Below are 12,291 nucleotides of genomic sequence, written 5' to 3'. Positions count from 1 at the left end.
TGGAATGCAGGACTGAGGCACTGTTGGGAGAAGAGGTGGCCTTGCCACCTCATCTCAGATTCTGTTCCTGACCATGTAAACATCTCTTAATTGTAAAAGCCAAACTCTCCCAGCTGAGGCTGCATTTCTCCCCTTATTTTTTTTTTTTTTTTTTTTTTTTTTTGGTACACGGACCTCTCACTGTTGTGACCTCTCCCGTTGCGGAGCACAGGCTCGGGACGCGCAGGCTCAGCGGCCATGGCTCACGGGCCCAGCCGCTCCGCGGCATATGGGATCTTCCCACACGAACCCGCGTCCTCTGCATCGGCAGGCGGACTCTCAGCCACTGCGCCACCAGGGAAGTCCATTTCTCCCCTTCTTGAGGCCCCGGTGCATGGCTGGTTTGGTCTGCTTGACAGTCTCTAAGTCTCATGGAGTGGTGAATGCTGTCCAAAGTGCTTTGATGAGTAGGACGTCGGTCATACTGTGACCTATATGAGAATTATACATCTGCAATTCAGAAAGGCAAGATAGTTTAAGAGGCCACCTTTCATGTCCAGGTTGCGTGGTATGTGGTGGTGAAGGATCAGAATTTGCAGGCAGAATGCCCGAGTTTGCATTCTAGCATCTGCCACTCTGTTGGGGCTACATGTCACTTGGGCGTGGGGCTCAAACGTCTTGGGACCCTCCCTGTAGCATAGACATTGGAGGCAGACTTCCAGCATGGCAAGTTTTTAACGTATCTGGACCTCTGTTTTCTTTCTCAAGTATCATCATAACTACCTCACATCTATCATTGTAAGTATCAGTAAATGTTACCCTTTTCTCTCCATTTCCTAATCTATAAAATGGGAATAAGAAAATCTAATTTATAAGATTATTAAAACTTGGTGAACTGTGAAGAGTTGAGTATATGTTACCATTATTTTGTTTTATTCCTCTTACAAAATGTTTGTAAAATCCCCTATGTTATTTGTTTTTTTATAATTGAGGTATAGTTGATTTACAATGTTGTGTTAATTTCTGCTGTACAGCAGTGATTCAGTTATACATATATATGTATATTCTTCTTTTAATATTCTTTTCCATTATGGTTTATCATAGAATACTGAATATAGTTCTCTGTGCTATACAGTAGGACCTTGTTGTTCAAAGGCCTTATTTTTTTCAATTTTCTAATTTTTTTGCCCACATCTTGCGGGATCTTAGTTCCCGGACCAGGGATCAAACCCGGGGCCCCCTAACCACTGGACTGCCAGGGAATTGCCTCAAAGGCCTTACTTTTAAACGCAGTATAAATAGAGTGGGTTTTGGAGGAGGTCCTGCTTCTCAAATCCCAGCTCTTCCTCCTAGCCAGGTGACCATTGGCAAGTTATTTGCTCTAAGCCTCCTTTCCCTCCTCTGTAAAATGGAATAATACTGCCAACTTCTCTGCATTGTTGGGAATGAAATATTTGTCAAGGATTTAGCCTGTGGTGAAAACTCAGTAAAAGTTAGCCACTTTCTGGTGTTAATAATAAAGACCAGGAACAAAAGTTAATACTTGAAGAATAAGGTAATTAATTGACTTAAATAACTTTTTTTATCTTTAAAGCCCCATGGGCAGTGAATCAGTTGTAATTTAGGAAAATGTCTTTGGAGGTCCCATGGGGTATTGACTCTATCTCCAAATTGTTTTCCTTTGTAATCTAGTGATGCCTCAATTAAGGAATCCTGTAAGAACAGTTTAGTCAGGTATATTTAAAAAAAGGTTCCCTTCAGAGGAACCCACACAAACCCGCCCCAGAGCTGCCTTCCGCCATTTATAGACTGGAGCCCTCCCTGTGACTGAAAACCGAGCACAGCTTTTCTTAGACTCCAGGGGCCTCGTTCCCTGTGCTTTGCCTTCCTCCCCCTTCCCCCATGGAGTGATAACAGTTCCTACATTTACCTGTGGATAGCACTTTTCAGAGAGCCTCCATATGATTGTCTCCTTGAATCCCTACATCCCTTAAGGTGGATGATACAGGTCTCTTTCCTATCTTTCTTCCTTTTTTGGCCATGAGGAAGCTGAGGTTATCTTATTTAACAAGCATCTGACTGCCAAGTAAGGGCACTGCTTGTTAGTTGCTGGGGATGCGTATGAGGAGTTAAATGCCTGAGGAGAGATAGGCTCAGAAACAGGTAGTTTCAATGTAGGGTGCTGGGTTGTGGGCCAGATGGCAGGCCAGGCTGCCATGGGCGAATAATGGAGTGGGCCCTGGCCCAGCGCCCTTGGCGAGGTGCTGATGGCTGAGCCCAGTCTGAAGGACCAGGCAGAGGAAGCAGCACTGCAAGGAGTCTTGGTGTGTGGGCGGAATGAGAGCTTATTGTGTGCTAGGCTCTGTGCTAAGTAATTTTTATCTTCACAGCACCTGTATGAAGGTATGAAATAGGTACTGGTACTATCCCCATTTTACAGATAAGGAGCCTGAGGCTCAGAAAGGAAATGACTTGTGCAAGGTTATCTGGAAAATGGTGGAGCTGGGGTCCAAACCCAGGCAGTCTCATTTTGGAGTTCTGGCTCATAACCACCATATGCTGCTGGCCCTCTGCTGAGCTTGTTTGCTCCTCTCCTGGTAATCTCCCGTTTCTAACAACCCCCGGTTTGGTTTGGTCATAATGGCTAGCTCACTGATGGCCTTGATGCTGCACTAATAGTTTGAAGTTTGTTCTGTAGGGGAACTACTGAGCTTTTTTTTTCTTCATTAAAGGTATAATTGACATATAACCTGAAGTGTTTTAAACAGAGGAGTCTTACGATCAGATTTGTGCTTTAGAAATATTACTGTAGCAGCATTGATGAAGAGTAGCCACAGTGCAGTAGTTGGCTAGTAAGATTACCTGGGTTCAGCTCCTTGTCCCAATACTTGGTGGCTTTGTCATTTGGGCAGCTTACTTTCTGAACCTTAGTTTTTGCACCTCTGAAACAGGAATAATAGTAATCCTCATTACAAACCTATGAGGTAGATGCTAAATGAGACGATGTATATGTAAAGCACTTAGAATACTGTATGTCATAAAATAAGCACTCAGAAGTCAGTTTATAAGACAATATTGATTTGGATCTGGGGAGGGTGTGGCTGGAGGTTTTGAGCTCCATTGAGAGTTGTTGCAGTAATCGGATTAGAACTGATGGGGACCTGAACTGGGCAACCACTGGGCAATGGGAGAAACCTAGAAGTAGGTGTGACAAAATGGTGACTGAGAGTGAGATGCAAGGGTGATGCCCATGTTTCTAGCTTGGCACATTGGCCAGTCTTGGAGTCTTAAACTGTGATGGGGAGAAAAGGAGAAGGAACTTGTGAGGATAAGATGATTAGCTCAGTGAAGTTGAGTGATGTGCCAAAGGTCATTTAGCAAATATATTCTGGAGTCAAGCCTGGGCACTCGGCCCTTTCCATTGTTTCTGGGAAGATCCACTGACTTAATTTATTCTCAGTAATTCGGAATGAACCTGTGTTTGCTGTCTGTCTGAATTTTAATTGTGGAAGGAAAAGGTTGGCTCTTAGAGAAAGTATTTCAAGTATCTGGGAAGAGGGTAAGGGAATTTTTTGGGGGGGCCTTTTTCTTTCTTCCTGCCTCCTTACTTTCCTCCCCTCTTCCCGTTGTTTCCTTCCTTACCCTCTCAAGTGAAAGAGGCTAATTCAGCTCTTTAGTGTGACTTGGGCAAGGGCCTGAAGGAGTGGTAATGGTTGGCTTTAGACCCAGTCTTCTTTCTGTGTTGTTGAGGAGAGGATAGTGATGGAGGGGCCCTTGCTCCCACTTGAACCAACTTGTCACTTCCCTAGGACTAAAGATGTGCTCTTTTATGTTCTTTGTATTGGATACTATTTGTTAATATTGCATAATAATATTGACTGTAATCCTTTGTGTCTGATGTCCTTTTTGCTAGTAACTATCACACAGCCATTTTATCACCAGTATTGAATATTTAGTGTGTACTGTGCTAAGCACTTGACATCCGTTAGCTCGCTTATCCTCAGAATCCCAGGACGTAGGGGTTATTAATCTGCTTTTATAGATGGGCAAACAGAGGGAGGCTCAGTGATTTTTCTCATCTTCACTTAGCCAGCAATGAGCGGAGCCAGGGTTCGCCAGAATCTGAGTCTGAAACCTGTCTGCTCCCATCCCTAAGTACTCCCTGGCCTTCCTCCAAGACAGAACTTTGGCAGAGTCCCCTTGGAAGCTTCGTCCTGTGAGACATAGGTGTCACTGGACCTGCTGATATTGTTTATGCTTTTCTGTAACAGTGGTGAGGGCTGCAGGGAGCATCTCCACCTCCTAGGCTCAGGGCTGTGAGGGGAGGGGAGCTCATTCCTTCCTGAGGCACCTTGCCTCTAGGACTTCCCCTCTACCTAGAATTCTCTTCCTCTGGATCTTCACATGGTTGTCTCCTTGTCATTTATTTATTTTAAAGGTAGATTATCTATCTATCTCCTTGTCATTTATTTATTTTAAAGGTAGGTTTATTTATTTGTTTGTTTATTTATTTATGGCTGCATTGGGTCTTCACGGGATTTCTCTAGTTGCAGAGAGCCGGGAGTACTCTTGGTTACGGTGTGCAGGCTTCTCATTGCGGTGGCTTCTTTTGTTGTTGAGCATGGTCTCTAGGCGCATGGGCTTCAGTAGTTGTGGCTCGTGGGCTCAGTAGTTGTGGCTCGTGGGCTCTAGAGCGCAGGCTTAGTAGTCGTGGTGCACGGGCTTAGTTGCTCCGCGGCATGTGGGATCTTCCCGGACCAGGGCTCGAACCCCTGTTCCCTGCATTGGCAGGAGGATTCTTAACCACTGTGCCACCAGGGAAGCCTGAGGCGTAAAGATTTAAGCTGGTCTTTCACTTGCAGTGTCCCTCAGTTTGAAAGGCACCATCACCCTTTAATGGAGGTTGAATTTCAAGCCTGGTGTAAGCACTATTAGATTATTGTAAAGCCTGTTCTGTAGTTTCTGGTGGTTGATATTCTTTCTAGAGTTTATTTTCCCTTAACCCGGTCTAGAGCCGACTCATTGAAAGCTCTTGTTCCATGCCCACCTATCACAAATTCTTTGCTACTTTGAGCCCTCAGTACCTGTCCCCGAGTACAATGCAGTTGCTGAGACAGGACCTCCAGTTACCATGGCTACAGTACTCTTAAACCTCTCCCAAAATAAAATCCAGAGTCCATGTCAGTACAACATTAAATATAAATGCATTATGAATTCAGAAAATTCTGCTCCCATTTTTTTTTTCTTTTAAAGAAGATGTTGGGGGTAGGAGTTTATTAATTAATTAATTTATTTTTGCTGTGTTGGGCCTTCGTTTCTGTGCGAGGGCTTTCTCTAGTTGTGGCAGGCGGGGGCCACTCTTCATCGCGGTGCACGGGCCTCTCACTAGCGTGGTCTCTCTTGTTGCGGAGCACAGGCTCCAGACGCGCAGGCTCAGCAGTTGTGGCTCACGGGCCTAGTTGCTCCGTGGCATGTGGGATCTTCCCAGACCAGGGCTCGAACCTGTGTCCCCTGCATTGGCAAGCAGATTCTCAACCACTGCGCCACCAGGGAAGCCCTGCTCCCATGTTTTGAGTACCTACTTTGTGCTAGACATATAGGGGTTTTGCAAATCTTTCTTTCTTTTCTTTTTTTTTTTTTTTTTTTGTCTATGCTGCGTAGCTTGTGGGATCTTAGTTCCCTGACCAGGAATTGAACCCACACTCCCTGCAGTGGAAGCACAGTCTTAACCTCTGGAAGGCTACAGAAGTTCTGCAAATCTTTTCCTTTTAGCACCCGAGATAGGGGCCATTAATCCTCATTTGATGAGTTAAGAAAGAGAATCCAAAGATGTAGCTCATAGACTAACGTGTGGTAGTGGTTAAGAATCTGGAGCTGCAGGGCCTAGATTCAAATCCTGGCTCAGCCCCTTTCTATATGGGTGTCCTAGGGTGTCCCTCACTTTTCTCTGTTCCTCTCTGTTTTATCTTTACAATGAGGATTAATAATAGTACTTATCTCTGTGGTGGTTGTAAGGATTACATGACTTAACATTTGTAGAATTAGTTATTATTACTATTGTCAGTGTTTCTTACGTAGGTCTTGTTCTACTCTCCTTTTGTAAGGTTGGTTCACATCATCATAAATAATGAGTAACATTCTTTATTTCATTTATTAGGCATCTGTTGAGTATGAGTCATTCCTTTCCCTAATGGAGCTTAAAGTGTAGTCCTACTACATTAGGTTTTATTTAAATATTCTCTTACTATTATTATTATTATTATTTGGTGGTACACGGGCCCCTCACTGTTGTGGCCTCTCCCGTCGTGGAGCACAGGCTCTGGACACGCAGGCCCAGCAGCCACGGCTCACGGGCCCCGCCGCTCCGTGGCATGTGGGATTCTCCCGGACTGGGGCACGAACCTGCGTCCCCTGCATCGGCAGGCAGACTCCCAACCACTGTGCCACCAGGGAAGCCCCTATTTTTAATATTTTTAAAAATTTTATTTATTTTTTGGTTGCGTTGGGTCTTTGTTGCTGCGTGCGGGCTTTCTCTAGTTGCGGCGAGTGGGGGCTACTCTTCATTGTAGTGCGCGGGCTTCTCATTGCCGTAGCTACTGTTGTTGCGGAGCACTGGCTCTGGGCATGCGGGCTTCAGTAGTTTTGGCTTGTGGGCTCTGGAGCGCAGGCTCAGTAGTTGTGGCGCACGGGCTTAGTTGCTCCGCAGCACATGGGATCTTCCTGGACCAGGGATTGAACCTGTGTCCCCTGCGTTGGCAGGTGGATTCTTAACCACTGTGCCACCAGGGAAGTCCCTTTCTTATTATTAAACATGTAAGTTATATCTAGCTTCCCCAGCATCGTATGTAAAGAGCTATTTTTTTTTTCTCGTTTTCACAAATGATTTATTTTTATCCTGGACTGTGTCCTTCTGATTGAAATTACTGACTCCAAGTGTAGAAGCAGTTTTACAGCTTGTTCCTTTTTTCCAGATTGAGGTATAAAATGATGGCCATGGTCAGGGCCTCAGGCAGTGGTTCAAGTGTTCCAGTTTTCTCACGGCTTAGGTGTTGTCCTTTCTGAAAGATTAAATATTTCTGCTTGCTATATAATGGTGTAATAATTCTGTCACAACATTTGAAAAGCACCCAATTGCTTCATCTTCCTGTATTCAAACTATGTTTATGTCTAAAGGCATGAGTATAAGCATAGCATGGACTTTGGTAAGGGAAAGAGGAAGGGCCTTCAAGAAGTGGTTTGTCTACCTCTGGGAAAATCCTGTTACCTGTGATAGGAGACATGTCTCCTGCCTTGGAGGACCTTGAAAGCAGTTAGCCCCTCTGCACCTCGATTTCCTTTCTGTACAATGGGAATATCACATTTAGTCCTAACTACATCATTTGGCAGTTGTGTAGGTCCAGAAAATAGTTTAAGGATGAAGGCCTTTTACATATTTAAATAATCTATTTTTTTAAAATATGAAAAAATATAAAGAAGTAATTCAAAATTAAAATCTTACCAACTAGATAATCTCTGCTGACAATTAAAGTAAAAACAAAGAAGTACATTCTTATTTTTTAATGTAATTTATTTATTTATGGCTGCGTTGGGTCTTCGTTGCTGCACGTGGGCTTTCTCTAGTTGCGGTGAGCAGTCTTCTCATTGTGATGGCTTCTTTTTGTTGTGGAGCACAGGCTCTAGGTGTGTGGGCTTCAGTAGTTGTGGCGTGTGGACTCTAGAGCGCAGGCTCAGTAGTTGTGGTGCACGGGCTTAGTTTCTCTGTGGCATGTGAGATCTTCCTGGACCAGGGCTCGAACCCGTGTCCCTCGCATTGGCAGGCAGATTCTTAACCACTGAGCCACCAGGGAAGCCCCAGAAGTACATTCTTAAGATTAAAAAATTCTAACAACACAGAAGGGTAAAGAATGAGAAGTTAAATTTTCATGCTCTATTCCTTTCATTAAGGGAACTACGTAAAACAGTTATTTTCTTCCTTCCAAGAAATAATTTTATGTATATACTATAATAGATGTGTTTGCATTAAAGAGATAACACCAGACACAGGCCTCTACACCATGCCTGTTTTATTTGACAGTGTATCTTGTAGATGGCTCCATATCAGCATCTACAGATGGCCATTAAAAAAAAAATTAATTAATTAATTAATTTATTTTTGTCTGTGTTGGGTCTTTGTTGCTGTGCGCAGGCTTTCTCTAGTTGTGGCGAGCAGGGGCTAGTCTTTCATTGCGGTGCACAGGCATCTTACTGTGGTGGCTTCTCTTGTTGCAGAGCATGGGCTCTAGGCACACGGGTTTCAGTAGTTGTGGCTCACGGGCTCTAGAGCGCAGGCTCAGTAGTTGTGGCACATGGACCTAGTTGCTCTGTGGCATGTGGGATCTTCCCGGACCAGGGCTCGAACCCGTGACCCCTGCATTGGCAGGCGGATTCTTAACCACTGCACTACCAGAGAAGCCCAGCCATTTTTCCTTTTAATAGATGTACAACATTCCATTATATAGATGGCCATAATTCATTTAACTAGCCCTCTTTTTTAATGGACATTTTAGCTGCAGAAATTATGAAACTATATTGTTTATTCTTACAGGTAATTTGGCAGACTTTGGGGGATGTATCTGTCGGATAAGTTACTGGCAATGGGGACTGCTGGGTTGCAGGTATTTGCATTTTTGTAGATAGCGCCAAGTTGCCTCTAGAAAAGATTTTCAATTTATGCTTCTACCAACAGTGTATAAGCATCGTTTTTTCCTCATCCCTGAAGACACTGGGTATTTTACCTTGAAATTTTTAGTCTGAGAATTGAAAAATTGTTATTTTGATTTGCATTTCCTTTAATTTAGGGTGAGGTTATATGGATAATATAATATCACATGCTTATTAGACCTTTATATTTTCCCCACCCCCCCCAAACCTCCCCCTTCCCTGGGAACCTGCCAGTTCTTACACTTTGCCCATTTAAAAATAAATAAATTTATTTATTTATTTATTTATTTTTGGCTGCGTTGGGTCTTCGTTGCTGCACGCGGGCTTTCTCTAGTTGCGGCAAGCCGGGGCTACCCTTTGTAGTGGTGCGTCGGCTTCTCATTGTGATGGCTTCTCTTGTTGTGGAGCACAGGCTCTAGGTGCGCAGGCTTCAGTAGTTGTAGCACGCGGGCTCAGTAGTTGTGGCTTGCGGGCTCTAGAGCACAGGCTCAGTAGTTGTGGTGCACAGGCTCAGTTCCTCCATGGCATGTGGGATATTCCTGGACCAGGGATCGAACCCATGTCCCCTGCATTGGCAGGCGGATTCTTAACCACAGCGCCACCAGGGAAGCCCATACACTTTGCCCATAAGTGAGTTGTTTAACTTTTTTCGTTCTTCATTTGTATGCACTCTTTGTTAATAAAGGAAGTTAGCCCTTTGGTCATATGTGTTGCAGTTATTTTCTCCCAGTTTGTTGTTTGTGAAAGTGCCCTTTAAACTGTGTTACACAGTGTACATTTAAAGTTTTCATTGTCATTGATACAGGGGCATTGACTGCAAATACTGTATTTAAGGAAATAAACTGGGCTCTCTGTCTCCTGTGTAGCAGTGAGCTCACATTGTAGGAAAACTTGTTTAAAAAAAAAATCTTTTTTTTGCCATGCTCCGTAGCTTGCGGGATCTTAGTTCCCTACAGGGATCGAACCCATGCCCCATGCAGTGGAAGCGTGGAGTCCTAACCACTGGACCACCAGGGAGTTCCCTGTAGGGAAATTTGAATGTAAAGGAGTAGTTTGAAGTCCTGCCAAGGTCTTTAAGTGGAATCATTTGTGAATACAGATTGCATCAGATTTTTTCTCATAGTTTTTCTGGATGTCCTCACTAAACATATTTCCTTTTCCTATTCTGGAAGCTAGAGCTTTCTGGTAGAAAAAAACTAAGGCCCTGAAGAATGGGTAAGTTAAAAGCTACAGAATCTTAGCCCTCTTGCCTCTTGAGAAAATTTGTGTTTAAAACTAAATGTGAAGCAACGAAGACCCAATGCAGCCAAAAATAAATAAATAACATAAATTTAAAAAAATTAAAAAACCCCCTAAATTTAGGAGTAAAAACATACTTCTTATGTAATCTTTTTAATTCCTGCTTCTGTCTTGAACTCTTTTTCATTCTTCAGTAGATTTGCCAAATTAAATTGAGACTTTGCGGTGATTGTCCCTCACCTTGCCCTTTGTTAGAGCTCCTTCATCTCTTCTCATACTTGTGTTTGTCTTCCTGGGTGGACTGGAGCTGCAACTGAGTTGGATTTCTGATTCCTGATTTCCAGCACAGTGCCTTACTGACAGTGCTCACTAATGGTTTGTTGAATGAATAAATGTGAAATTTAAAAACAAACTCTGCTATCCCCAGAGGAGTGGAGGGAAGATTTGGGCATGGGTCATAAAAGCCACATTAGTCCTTAGTCTTGTACTGTGTGGTAACAGAGAGTGAAGCTTCAAATAAGTGGCTCAGGGACTTCCCTAGTGGCACAGTGGTTAAGAATCTGCCTGTCAATGCAGGGGACGCGGGTTCGATCCCTGGTCTGGGAAGATCCCACATGCCGCGGAGCAACTAAGCCTGTGCACCACAGCTACTGAGCCTGCGCTCTGGAGCCAGCATGCCACAACTACTGAGCCTGTGTCCCGAAACTACTGAAGCCTGTGTGCGTAACATGCTCTGCAACAAGAAGCAGCAGCCACCGCAATGAGAAGCCCATGCACCGCAACGAAGAGTAGCCCCCACTCCCTGCACAACGCAGCCATAAAAAAATAAATAAATAAATAAAACAAATAAATAAATAAAACAAATAAGTGGGTCAGAGTTACAGTGAAACAGGTTTCAGTTCATGATAAGGAAGAGCTTCGACAATTCAGCCTCAGGAGGAATTGGTTTTCTCGAGCCATTAAGAATAATTTGCTCATTTTCATTCACTGCCTTGTTCCCACACTCCTGTACTTTAATGGAAGGCATCCTAGGGAAGTTGTGTGGTAAAAGAATTAATTCAGAAATCAAGCAGACCTGGGCTTTTGTTCTGGGGCTGGTCACTTAGCACCTGAACCGTAGCCCAATTACTTTAAACCTAATTTCTTCATTTGTGATAATAGAAGTATTAGTAGCTACAAACTATATAGTCCTTACTTTGTACCAGTGTTCCTTAAATGGATTATCTCATTTAGTTTTCACACCCACTGCCTGGAGATAGGTACTATTATCACCATCCCTGTTTTAGGGAGGGGAAACAAATTCAGAGGGGTTAAGTAATTTACCCAGATTCATTCAGCTAATAAAGGGTGGGGCTGAGGATTAAAGGCTAAGCACTTAATCCTGTTACATTCCACTATATTACATGACATCTATAAAAGGGAGCTGTCTCCCTGCATGAAGTCTGATAAATACTAGCTGCTCTGGTGAGTTTTTTTTTTTTGAATTAAAGAAAGAATTTATTTATTTATTTTTGGCTGCACTGGGTCTTCGTTGCTTCACGCAGGCTTTTCTGTAGTTATGGCGAGCAGGGGCTACTCTTCTTTGCAGTGCGCGGGCTTCTCATTGCGGTGGCTTCTCTTGTTGCGGAGCACTGGCTCTAGGTGCGTGGGCTTCAGTAGTTGTGGCACGGGCGCTCAGTAGTTGTGGTGCATGGGCTTAGTTGCTCCACGGCATGTGGGATCTTCCCGGACCAGGGCTCGAACCCACATCCCCTGCATTGGCAGGCGGGTTCCTAACCACTGCGCCACCAGGGAGGCCCTACTCTGGTGAGTTTTCAGTGCCACTCTGTCTTTATTCTTGTCTGGCTTCACCTTTTCATATAATCTGAGAGGTGAGACCATTACTTGGTATACATAAAGTCAAAAATAAAAAGATAATTTGAGGTGGTGTTGCTCCTAAGTCAAAGTGAAGACTCTTCTACTGATTGGATTTACTTACGTCAGATTCATATCTCATTTTCCTGGAGAGTGTGAAGTATAGCCAGTCAAACCTCTGACTCTCCCTTTGCTAGGGTCCATATAATCCAAATACCCTTATTTGACATAGCTTTTCAGTTTATTAGGTTTCAGATTCCTTAGTTACAACTGTCAACCATTCCTTTCTTGGTCTGATTTGCTTTGTGCGTTCTCCAATATCAGCCCTTCGGAATGAGTTGTTTAATGTAATGGATAGCTCATCCTTTACATTACATATATTTTTTCTTATGGAAAATTTCCATTATGGAAAACAATAAGTTTGGGAAACTGTTTAAGAGGAAAAGATCACTTACAACCTTTTTTTTTCTTCCTGTTTTTTTTTTTTTAATGCACATGAAGTTTTATTTGAGCTCAAAG

At 43.5% G+C, this 12,291-nt stretch overlaps 1 protein-coding gene across 5 annotated transcripts in view; it reads left to right on the top strand.

The window, feature by feature from the left end:
* The window catches only part of PHF20 (PHD finger protein 20), a 133,092-nt gene that overhangs the window by 6,765 nt on the left and 114,036 nt on the right, over positions 1 to 12,291 (top strand). The window lies entirely within an intron of this gene.

This window comes from Delphinus delphis, chromosome 15 (genome assembly GCF_949987515.2).
Source record: "Delphinus delphis chromosome 15, mDelDel1.2, whole genome shotgun sequence".
Taxonomy (NCBI): domain Eukaryota; kingdom Metazoa; phylum Chordata; class Mammalia; order Artiodactyla; family Delphinidae; genus Delphinus; species Delphinus delphis.
This window is presented reverse-complemented; position numbering and strand designations above follow the sequence as displayed.